Source organism: Scyliorhinus canicula, chromosome 6 (assembly GCF_902713615.1).
Source record: "Scyliorhinus canicula chromosome 6, sScyCan1.1, whole genome shotgun sequence".
Classification (NCBI taxonomy): Eukaryota; Metazoa; Chordata; class Chondrichthyes; order Carcharhiniformes; family Scyliorhinidae; genus Scyliorhinus; species Scyliorhinus canicula.
In genome coordinates this window covers 39,900,372-39,911,853 of record NC_052151.1, presented here as the reverse complement: position 1 = coordinate 39,911,853, position 11,482 = coordinate 39,900,372, and the positions used below count along the sequence as shown (strand labels likewise).

The following is an 11,482-nucleotide window of genomic DNA, read 5'->3' as shown; positions in this document are numbered from 1 at the left end:
TTAACTGTCAATCCTCAATGTGCAACTTAAGTTTTAAATGTTTCATGTTTGAATATTTGTGCTATGGAATGTAATTTTGTGCTGTAATCAAGTCTGATTTTTACTGGTTTTCTGCTGACTTTCACTTCATCCATTTTCTGAACAATGGTGGCTTCATATTGCTGTGGTGCTTATTTCGACCTTGATCTTGATTACTGGTACAGCTCATTTCTTAATATGAAACTTACTTTGAAGAACAATAGTCCATTCATATTGTCAGTAAATATGTTGTTTTTATCTTCAATTAGTTTGTGGATGTGTCAAGCTTTGTACCTCTGTTTAGGTTATGTGTTTTGTCATGGCCTAAGGTTATGAATACTGAAATCCTTATTTTAAAATGGGTATTAAAGACTGGGCTTTAATATTTACCTATCAGAAACAGCTGATTTCCTTCACTCCCCAAAATATTGATGTGTAAATATTAAATGCTCCACCTGAATGAAGGATTGCTTACTGACAGCCTGGGGTAATAATAATAATCTTTATTGTCGCAAGTAGGCTTACTTTAACACTGCAATAAAGTTACTGTGAAAATCTCTCAGTCCCTACATTCCGGCTCATGTTCGGGTACATGGAGGAAGAATTAAGAATGTCCGAATTACCTAATAGCCCACCTTTCGGGACTTGTGGGAGCAAACCGGAGTACCCGGAGGAAATACACGCAAAAGGAGAATGTGCAGAGTCCGCACAGTGACCCACGTCGGAAATTGAATCTGGGACCCTGGCGCTGTGAAGCCTTAGTGCTAACCACCATGCTACTGAGCAGTGCTTCAGGATTTCTGTGGGTGAGACACATAAGCTGATACTCGGCTTGTTTGGGTGATTTGGTGTTATCTCGCTTCAATGTACTCCATTATGATTTCAGACTTTTTCAATGTGTTTCAATATAATTTGTCTTTGTTATATTCGATGATTTGTTTTAATTTGCATGTTATTCAAAGTAGGAATCTACCGTGCTGCACATGCACAGAGCAATATTTCACCTGTCTTTAACGTTAACTCTTTGGGAACCATCATTCACATTAAATTGTCTGAGATCAGGTTTAGAGTGAGGAGAATACTCAAGGAAGGGTTTGCACCTTTACGTCACACCCGACACGTGCCAATGACATCACCGCGACCCGGCCACGCATGCGCGGCAGGCGGGTGTCTGAGCGTTCGCCGCGTGACGGTTGGTGCGAGGAAAACCCCAGACCCTCAACCATAAAAATAATTTTTAAAAAGCAACCCCTGACAGGTTAATTGCAAACCCAAGGCGCGATGGCAACCTTCGAGTCTTGGACATCGGAAGTTCCAGCTTCGCAGAAACTCTGAAGCTCAAATTTAGTAAGTTCGGTTCGGATGGGGATGTTGAGGATTCTCTGCGGCTCCCTACCTCCTCCGAAAAATATCATCCGCCCTGTAGTCTGAGATGTCGATAGGCGGACTGGAGGGACATGGTTGTGGAGTTTGACGGCGGGTTTCTTACCGTCTCTGTGCGGAACAGATCAGAGCGGTCCGCTGGCTGTGTATGGTTGCCACGGAAACGGCGGGGGGCGCCGTGCATGCTGGGAGGGCCGTGAGGTAAACAATGGTCGCTGTTGTCATAACAACGGACGGGGAATGGCGTCAACCCCGCCGTTCGAATTGGACATGTTGCAATCGGGGTTTGAGGAATTGTGCCTCACGTCCCTCCCGCAAGCGAGTCTCCCCACCTCCTAAAATTTAGTATTGTTAGAACACTGGAAACATTTTACTGGCGCAGTTTCAAGCAACATTGTTAACCGTTCCAGAAGTTGTTGCTGCTGAATTATTTAATGCGATAATAGTATCGGACATACAAAAAATAATTAATGTAATAATATACGACATAGAAATATAGTTAAGAGGTGAAGATTAAAAAAAGCTGCAGCTACAAAGCTCCGTTTCAATAACACAGTAAGCCTGTACTAGCATTTTATATTAATTTACAGTGTTTTCAGAACAGTGGGTACTTAATTAGTGGAATAGTGCTTTAATTAGACCAACTACATGAAGGAAGTCGGTGGCATATTGGGTAATGTTACTGGGTGCTGCGGCTATCTGCAGTCTTTCTCCATTTAAATAATATTCAGCTCATTTGTTATTCCTATCAAAATGCATAATTTCACTTTTTTCCTACATTATATTCCATTTGCCAAGTTTTTGCCCACTCACTTAACCTGCCTCTGTAGACTATGTGTCACCCTCACCACTTGCCTTCCCACCTATTTTTGTGTCATCCACAAACTTGGCAATGGTACATCATGTCCCTCGCCCCACACTGTAACCAATCACTATTTGTTGATGTACTTTGCTGAATATTCTTTTTGTCTACTGTGTACATACTGTATATGTTCCCTTGGGCACAGAAAAATGATTTTCAGTGTATTTTTGTACATGTGACAATAAATCAATCAATCAGTCAATCAATCAATCAACCAAGTCATTCATTGTGCCTTCAGCACTGAGTCACAGTTTGCCATCCTGAAAATGCTCTCTTATCCCAACTCTGTCTTCTATCAGTTAACCAATCCCTAACCAAGCTAATATACTGCCCCCAAAACCAATGGGCTCTTATTTTATTAAGTAGCCTTTTGTGTGGTACCTTATTAAATGCTTTTTGGAAATCCAATTATGTTACATCTATTGGTTCTCTTTTATCTATTATGCTCATGGCCACCTCAAAGAATTGTAATATTGGATTGGATTTGTTTATTGTCACGTGTACCGAGGTACAGTGAAAATTATATTTCTGCAAGCAGCTCAACAGATCATTAGAAAAGGGAATTAAACAAAATTCAAGAAAATACTAGAAAATACATGAGAATACATAATAGGGCAACACAAGATATACAATGTAACTATATAAGCATTGGCATCAGTTGAAGCATACAGGGTGTAGTGTTAATGAGGTCAGTCAATAAGAGGGTCATTTAGGAGTTTGGTGACAGTGGGGAAGAAGCTGTTTTTGAGTCTGTTCGTGCGTGTTCTCAGACTTCTGTATCTCCTGCCCGATGGAAGAAGTTGGAAAAGTGAGTAAGCCGGCTGGGAGGGATCCTTGATTATGCTGCCCGCTTTCCCCCGGCAGCGGGAGGTGTAGATGGAGTCCATGGATGGGAGGCAAGTTTGTGTGATGGACTGGGCGGTATTCACGACTCTCTGAAGTTCCTTGCGGTCCTGGGCCGATCAGTTGCCATACCAGGCTGTGATGCAGCCCGATTGGATGCTTTCTATAGTTCATCTGTAAAAGTTGGTACGGGTTAATGTGGACATGCCGAATTTCCTTAGTTTCCTGAGGAAGTATAGGCGCTGTTGTGCTTTCTTGGTGATAGCGTCGACGTGAGTGGACCAGGACAGATTTTTGGTGATGTGTACCCCTAGGAATTTGAAACTGGCTGGTTTAGCTCACAGGGCTAAATTGCTGGCTTTTAAAGCAGACCAAGCAGGCCAGCAGCGTGGGTTCAATTCCCGTACCAGCCTCCCCGAACAGGCGCCGGACTGTGGCGACTAGGGGCTTTTCACAGTAACTTCATTTAAGCCTACTCGTGACAATAAGCAATTTTCATTTCATTTCATTTCATCTCCACCTCGGCCCCGTTGATGCTGACAGGGGTGTGTACAATACTTTGCTTCCTGAAGTTGATGATCAACTCTTTAGTTTTGCTGGCATTGAGGGAGAGATTGTTGTCGTTACACCCAGTGGCGGACTGGGTATAAAAATATTGGTTGCCAGGAGACAAAGGGGGCCCACCCACAACTACAATGCTATCATTTAATTTTAATAACGAATAAATAAAATTTTCAAAAAATATATATGGAAAAAAGGGTACAATTAAAATTTTTGTGGAAAAAATGTGTATTTCCTAGTAATTACAGTGTACATGTACTGTACATATTACTGGCAGTAGATACCAAATGTAAATACAGAATGTTATAATTGAATTTTTAATTTTTTTTAAAATTGTAAGTAATTGGTTGATATTTTTAAATAGTTTACTGCACAATTTGCACATTAACAGATAGTTCAAAAGCACAATAGAGCATTGCATGCAGTCCACTATATTAAGAGCAATCGCTTGTGTTCGCTAGATGATTGTGCGAATCTGCCAATAATTGCTTCTGCATCCAATTCATCTAACAATTCCTTTTCAATGGACAGCAACATGTATGATTCCAAATTCTCCTCAGACAGCGAATTTCTTAACCTTGTCTTTATGATCTTTAGCTTTGAAAATGTCCTCTCACATTGGACTTGAGTAACTGATAGTGCGCAGATGACTTTATAAAGTTCATAAAGGTTATCATATGCCTTGTCATGAAGTCTGTTGGATGCCAGAATTTTTAGTACACACAATGGGCAAGTGCTGCAGATTTTACAATTGTTGCAACTGGAATCCATATTCTCACCATCATTAAGCAATAGCTTTAATACATCAAAGTTTGAAGCAAAAGAAAACAATTCCAATATTACTTGATCTTTGCTGATTTGTGGAAACACCTTAATAATACCTTCCAATGCTTCATCTTCAAGGCCCTTTTCTGCAATAGTTTTAAACTTTGCTGGGTCCAAGCAGGACAAATCTTTATACAACTGTTTGTGTTGTACAAAGCGTGATTCTGGTCACTGGACAATGCGATCCATTATTAGGTTAAACACATTTACTCGAAAATCAGCTAGAGAATCTGAGGAATTTCTTTCATCATCAAGAAGCTCATCTGCCATTCTTTTCTTCTTCCTCTGCCTCTTAACTGGCAATGCTGTTTCCAACGCATCAATTTCCAATGTTTGATTTTCATCCATATTCATCTGTGAAATCCTGTCATTACATTTATTTATAAATTCCAAAGCCTTGCTGTGAACGTTATCAAATGTTCTTCTCTGTTCCTTCAACTTAGTTGTAGCTAAATCTACCAAACTCCATGCAGTAAACATATCTAAACCACTTGTCTGTAGATAACTTGATAACGGGGTTGTAGTTTCAAATATATACAAGTAAGTAAATGCTGTCAATATGGTTTCAAACTTTAGAAGACTTTGAAGTAAAACATTTGCTTCCTGTTTTGTTTTTGCATCAAACTTTTCTGAATCTTGTATCATTGATAAGCATGTCAATAGATTTACGAAAGTACTGGCAGCGGCATCATCAAAACGTCCAAATATAGTTGTTGTTGCATTGGATTTTCCTGACCATCTGGTCTCACCAATTAGCTTTAATCGTTTCATTTTTTCTTGTCCTAGATGTTTTCCAACAACTTCTATCCATACAGCCATTCTCTTGTATGATGCTTTCACAAAAGTTGCTATATTCTGGAGCAAATTGAAAAAAGAAACTGCAGGCACACAACATTTTGTTGTTTCAGTTATCACCAAATTCAAGACATGGGCATAGCACCATATATGAACATGTTGATCAGCCACATCAGCAATTTTACTTTGTAAACCATTATACTGGCCATGGTAGCTTGCAGTGCCATCTGTGCTATCAGATAAACATTTTTGGGGTCAATTTTAAGATGCTGTAATGTTTCAATCAATAGATCAAAAAGTCCCTGTACTGTACCATCATTACTTGGCACAACTGAAAGTAGTCGCTCACAGATAATACCTTTAAGCACATACCGAATAATAATGCTAAACTGATCGATGGATGAATTATCTTGTGTTGAATCAACCTGAATAGAATAATATTTTGCTTGAGAAACTTCATGACTAATTCTTTCTTGTATCATATTCTTCATAATTTTGATTAACATGTTTATAGTTGTTTTACTCAGGTATGTAACAAGTCCACCACGGTCTTTACTTTGAGCCTTTCCTTGTTGCTCTAATCGTTTGCTTCTTTGTTTAGACTTGTTTTGCATTGCAGAAACGTGAGCTGCCATAATGGGGTCATATTTTGCCATCAACTGCACTGTAGCTAAAAAATTGCCATGATTCAGAACCTCATTATCTAGAGTGTAGGCCGATTCATTTCTGTGACCTCGAAAAGGAAGTGCTTGCGTGCCTAGCATTTTTATGATGTCTATAATCCTCATGACAATACTTCTCTGCTTCAATACTTCTTCTTTCCTTTTAATTAGTAATGCTGCAAAAAATGTATCTAAGGTGCCATCATTAACCACACTGATATATTGCTGAGCATTTCTGACATGTGTTGTCGATTCATGTAAAGTCAAACTCTGGCTAATACGGCTGTAGTCACTAAAGCCACGTACAAAGGGTGATGGATTACAAGTGTTGGGAAACTCAAAGGCTAAGCAGTATGAACAATATAAGCATCTATTTTCTTTGTTATATGTTAGCCATTTTCTTGGGACTGAGTCATTCATAATTTTCCTCTCATACAAACGAGCATCAAATGGCAGATCATCAAGTGGCTGAAGTGGATGTTCAGCAAAAAACTGTTTTAGCTTTGCTCGTGATGGATATTGGAAGATTCCAGTAATTGATCTTTCATTTTCTTGCGTAGGTTCATTTACAGGATGTGCTTCAGAAACCAAGTCATTTATGCTTGAAGGAATATCTGATTCCCTGTCACTAGTTGAAGCTATGTGTTCAGATGTTGCAACTACAGGCAGTACAAATACCGGAACAAGGAAGCCAGAAGAAATATTGGGCCTGGGTTGATTAGTAATGGATGCACTTGTATTTGTCTCTACATTCAAAGTAGCTCTTCTCTGTTCTTGTAACTCGCATGTCATTGCATCATCACTATGAGCATTGTTTCTTGCTTCTTGATAATTTGTTGCAGAACTGGATATTGATGTGGATTGTGCTTGTGGTATTATAAACTCTGTAATAGGCCTGCATCGCTTGGCTGATTCCTTCCTTTCTGCTTCTTTTTGTTCTTTGCATTTTAGTGACCCAGATTTATGCGTTTTCTTTTCCATGCTGGTAGGGCTAATATTCCTGAAATAAAACTTAATTAAAAATAGCCCACATTGGGAAAAATGAATATTTTTTTTTATATATAATTTTTATTGGAATTTTTTACAGAAAATATAAAACATAACGACAAACAATGAAATGCAACACAATAACCCATAATAACTGTGACACCCCCAGACCGTATCGGCGCATGTATCACATCCCCCCACCCCCCCAACCCTAATGAACAACAAAAGAACTTTAAAAATATTAAAATTAAATAAACAAACATAGTCATTGTCGGCCCCCCCCCTTTTCCCTCCCCTTTTCCCTCCCCGGGTTGCTGCTGCTGCTGTTCCCGTACCCTATCGTTGAGCCAGAAAGTCGAGAAAAGGCTGCCACCGCCTAAAGAACCCTTGTACCGACCAAGGGAAAAATGAATATTGATGATTGCAAGAATAACTTGAAGGAACGCCAGATAAACCCCTACTTGATAAAAAATATAAAATAACTTACTTACACTTCAATAGGCTATGTTCATTAGTCAATACTGCTGTGGCCGATGCAGCTTCAGAAGAGGAGACAATCCACTGTCCAGTGTTCACACCAGCAAGCAACTGAGACAACTGTTGAAACTTAGAAGTTTGGTCCGACTATAGTAAGACATTAAGAATGGTCCCACGACCAAAGTTAACATGTCCAGTTTGATACCAGTATCGTGTTACAAGTCGCAACCCTTTGAGTTTAACGATCATGGCTTATCACTTCAATATCTTTGACCTCATGATTCATGGTCAAAGGTACCGCTTCTCCTTTTCGGTAACCTCACGACCCTATGTACTGCTTGATATCCTTTCAAGTTGCCGACCATCTCAAATCACGAACTGTAACTTTATCTTTAAATTCACACACTCTTGCTGAAAACATGGATTTCCAACTATGTCCGACCCGAGTGAACCAGCCCCCCCGCCCCCCTCCACTCCTTTTCACATCCGTTTAACACTGCTTCGTTCCTTCATACACAGTGATTATTTGTTTGTTTCTTTATTGCAGTTTTATTTGGTATTGCTCTTTTTAAAAACAATTATATTTTATTAAGTTAGAATACAAATCTCAGGAAAGAAGTTGGAGATTTATTTATCTAATTAATTATAATTTTTAAGGGCCCTTCAGAGATTCACAGACCCCTTCTTGGCTCTCCGGGCCCCGGACCGATGTACCGGCTGAACCAAGACTACTGCTTGATATCCTTTGAAGTTGCCGACCATCTCAAATCACAAATTGTAACTTTATCTTTAAATTCACACACTCTTGCTGAAAACATGGAATTTCCTTAATTATGCCCGACCCGGGCCCCCCTATTCCACATCCTTCCACTACCTCCCCTGCTTCGTTCCTTTTCATGCACTGCTTATTTGTGTCCTGTTCTCTCTTTTTTCTTATTCCTTTTTATTACTAAAACAGTTGTTTGTGTTTGTTTCTTTATTGCAGTTTTATTTTATATAGGGGGCTCACTTCATCAGGGGCCCACTTGCCATCGGGCAAGCTGACACCTTGGCCAGTCCGCCACTGGTTACACCACTCCACTAGGTTCTCTATCTCCCTCCTGTATTCTGACTCGTTGTTCTTCGAGATCCGGCCCACTATAGTCGTATCGTCATCAAACTTGTAGATGGAGTTGGAACCAAGTTTTGCCACGCAGTCGTGTGTGTACAGGGAGTAGAGTAGGGGGCTAAGTACGCAGCCTTGCGGGGCACCGGTATTGAGGACTATTGTGGAGGAGGTGTTGGTGTTCATTCTTACTGACTGTGGTCTGTTGGTCAGAAAGTCAAGGACCCCGTTGCAGGGTGGAGAGCCATGTCCTAGGTTTTGGAGCTTTGATATGATCTTAGCTGGGATTATGGTGTTGAAGGCGGAGCTATAGTCAATAAATAGGAGTCTGATGTAGGAGTCCTTGTTTTCGAGATGCTCTAGGGATGAGTGTAGGGCCAGGGAAATGGTGTCTGATGTGGACCGGTTGCGACGGTATGCGAATTGAAGTGGGTCAAGGCGTTCCGGGAGTATATTTGTAGATTTGGAATGAATCCATGCTGAATGACGCCATGCTGACACTGCTTGATTATATTATATATTTTGAAATGCTCTGCTATTACATCCTTTATATTGGATTCTAATGTTTTCCCAATGACCGATGTTAAGCTAACTGGCCAATAGTTATCTGTTCTTTGTCTCCCTCCTCTTTTGAATAAACAATTTTCCAATTCTCTGAAACATCACTCTAAATAACACTTTTCCAGAATTTAAGGATTCTTGGAAGATTAGGGCAGCATGGTACCACAGTGGTTAGCACTTATGTTTCACAGCACGAGGGTCCCAGGTTCGATTCCCGGCTTAGGTCACTCTCTGTGCAGAGTCTGCACTTTCTCCCCGTGTCTGCTTCGGTTTCCCCACAAGTCCCGAAAGACTTGCTGTTCGGTAATTTGGACGTTCTAAATTCTCCCTCTGTGTACCCAAACAGGTGTATGGCAACTAGGGGCTTTTCACTAACTTCTTTGCAGTGTTAATGTAAGCCTACTTGTGACAATAAAGATTATTATTATAAAAAAGATTACTACCAGTGCAGCCACTATCTCTGTAGCTACTTCCTTTAATATTCTAGGATGCAATCCTCAGGCCCAGGGACATATCAGCGTTTAGCCCTATTAATTTCCCTCGTATTTTTCTCTCGTGATAATTATTGTATTTATATCCTTCCCTACTTTTGCCCATTAATTATTTTGTGTTATATTGGAATGTTATTCGTGTCTTCCACTGTTAAGACTGACAAAGTATTTATTTAACTCCCCTGTCATTTCCTGGTTCCACAGTATTATGTCCCCAATCGCATTCTATGGGGCCTGTTACAGACACCTGGTCAGCCCTTAACAATGGCTAAGGGATTGAACCAGATGCGTTGCTTTTTCAAGTTTTAAGACTGTGCAGAAAGATCGATTCATTCCGGGAGTGATAATATAAGAAATAGGGCATGGTTATTTTATAAGCAACATTTATTAAAATAAAAGAAAACAATATTTAAACTCTTAAACTTCAATTCTAACAGATTACATGTAGTTTCTTAACCTTAACACAATCAGTTCCTATTAAACATCACTCTAAATAACATGCGGCTCTCTTTCCACTTACATTGACGGGCAAAGATGATTCTTGTATTTACAAAGCAAGTCTCTGCTGTAAGTCAAGTTCCTTTCAACCTTTTTTCGAAAGTCTGTCTTCTGGAACCGTTTCCTTCATGACCTCTCTGGGTGACCTCCACAGCCTTCTGCTTGTGACTGTCGAAAACAGCATTCCCTGTCTGACTCTCTCTAAGCTCCGCCCAGCTCATCAAATAAAGGTTCTCCCCTGAGGTGGTCAGACTTGAATCTGGGAACATAGGAATTCAGAGCAGAAGTAGGCAATTCAGCCCTTCGAGCTTGCTCCGCCACTCAATCAGATAATGGCTGATCTCTCCGTGGTCTCAAAGCCACCTCCTTACCATATCCCTTTAATCTGTTTTTTAAAATCAGAAATATCTATCTCCCTCTTGAAACCATTTAATGATTTGGACTCCACTGCACTGTGGAGCAACGAGTTCCACAAATTCACCACCCTCTACGAGAAGTAGTGCCTCCTCATCTCTGTTTTAAATCCACCGCCTCTCAACCGATATCTGTGACCTTTTGTTCTATTCTTGTTATCTTTACTGATTTCCCACTCCCGTTTATATAAAAGAACAGAGCTATGCCATTCATATGCCATTCTTTTCTGCTAAACTCTTTTCCCAGTCCACTCCAGCCAACTCTGCCCTTGTTACTTTGTTAATTATCCTTATTTAAGTTTAGCACGGTTGTTTCTGACCCAGGTTTCTCACTCTCAGACTGAATGCTTAATGTTTCCATGTTATGGTATTGTTTACTAGGGGATCTTTTACCCTGAGATTGTTTACAAAACCTGCTTCATTACACATTACCAATAGCCTGAAACCTGGTTGAATCCACAACATATTTTTCTAGGAAATTGCCCTGAATACACTCTGAATTCTTCTCCATGGCTACCCCTGCCAGTTTGATTTTCCCGATCCACGTGAAGATTAAAGTCACCGCTGATTAATGTACTGCCTTTTGTATACACCCTCATTACCTTTTGATTTATTCACCATTCTACAGTATAGCTACTGTTAGGGGGCTACAGACTACTCCCACCAGTGTCGTCTTCCCTTTGTTATTTCTCACCACCCATATGGATTCTACATAGGGGCTTTTCACAGTAACTTCATTTGACGCCTGCTTGTGACAATAAGCGATTTTCATTTCATTTCCATTTCTTCCGATCTAAGATAATTTCTTGCTATCGTGCTTATTCCATCTTATACTAAGAAAGCTACCTCACCACATCCTGCCTGTCCTTATAAAAAATCACATACCTCTGAATATTAAGTTTCCAACTTTGATTTCCTTGTAACCAAATCTCTGTAATGGCTATAAGATCATGCCCATGAACCTCAATTTGTGCCGTTAATTCATTTAGTGTGTGCCAAAT

The 11,482-nt window shown here is 40.0% G+C and overlaps 1 protein-coding gene across 4 annotated transcripts in view; it reads left to right on the top strand.

The window, feature by feature from the left end:
- Window positions 1-1,167: 1,167 nt before the first annotated feature.
- The window catches only part of armc2 (armadillo repeat containing 2), a 253,785-nt gene continuing 243,470 nt past the window's right edge, over window positions 1,168-11,482 (top strand). For all 4 annotated transcript variants that reach the window (XM_038799209.1, XM_038799210.1, XM_038799207.1 and 1 more), the window contains exon 1: window positions 1,168-1,365. The gene's annotated coding sequence lies outside the window, so the exon portion shown is untranslated. The remainder of the gene's footprint in view (window positions 1,366-11,482) is intronic.